Source organism: Plasmopara halstedii (genome assembly GCF_900000015.1).
Source record: "Plasmopara halstedii genome assembly, contig: Scaffold_3060, whole genome shotgun sequence".
Classification (NCBI taxonomy): domain Eukaryota; phylum Oomycota; class Peronosporomycetes; order Peronosporales; family Peronosporaceae; genus Plasmopara; species Plasmopara halstedii.
This window is the reverse complement of record NW_020189964.1, coordinates 467,834-468,787: the sequence shown is the minus strand read 5'-3', so window position 1 is coordinate 468,787 and position 954 is coordinate 467,834.

The following is a 954-nucleotide window of genomic DNA, read 5'->3' as shown; positions in this document are numbered from 1 at the left end:
GTGTCTAGCACCTTGAAGATAGTCGACCAAAATTTTCCCGTGAAACGAGGGTCTCTATAATAGACAATCGACTCTAGGAGTTCGTGTTGTCGGAAAACACGATCCACGAACAGCGTTGCTGTACCGACCCCGTCGATAATCTCTGGCACCGCCGTCAAATGAGCCATCTTGCTCAAACGCTCGACGAATACCACAACACCCGTGTTGCCCGCCGAATGTTTTGGCAGGCCAAACACAAAGCCCAGACTACCGGTAAGCTGACCAGCGGCGTAGCCACATTTTGGAGATGTTCTCACCCGTTGGCACTACTCACACGTGCGCACATAGGTGCTCGTCCAATTTTAACAGCTTGGGCCACCAATCGTGGTGACTCACAGATTTGTTTGTTTTCACCGACCGAGATTACAACTGACTGGCGTGTCGATAGCCTAATAGAGGATGCGGCATTCCGAATACTCATCATGAGGTACCACAATTTGTGGTGTATCCATTGAATCGGTGCTATAATATAGCAAGCCGTTATCGGTGCAATCGTGCACTCAGTCTTGGTGGCAATTTCTTGTCCGGGCGTCTAAACCCCTTGCTTCCTAGAGCCCGTAGCAACGCTACACACATCCCATCACCCGCATACGCGGTGCGGATCAAATCCGTCACAGACGACATTACAGTTGTAACATGAGCAAGCTCATAGTCTGGTCTGCGTGACAACGCATCAGCCGAAGCATTCTGCTCTCCCAGTTTATACTTCACCTTGAATTTATATCCCGCGAAGTAGGATAGCCATCTAGCCATCCTCTGCGAGAGGTGGGGCGACTGAGTCGCAGTGCGTAGTGACGCATGATCTGTATAGATCACAAACGGCTTGAAGACGAGCAGATGGACCCTGACTTGACAAGTGCATACTTCATCGCAAGTAGCTCCTTGTATGAACTGGGTAGTTCTTCTCTGCAGTTC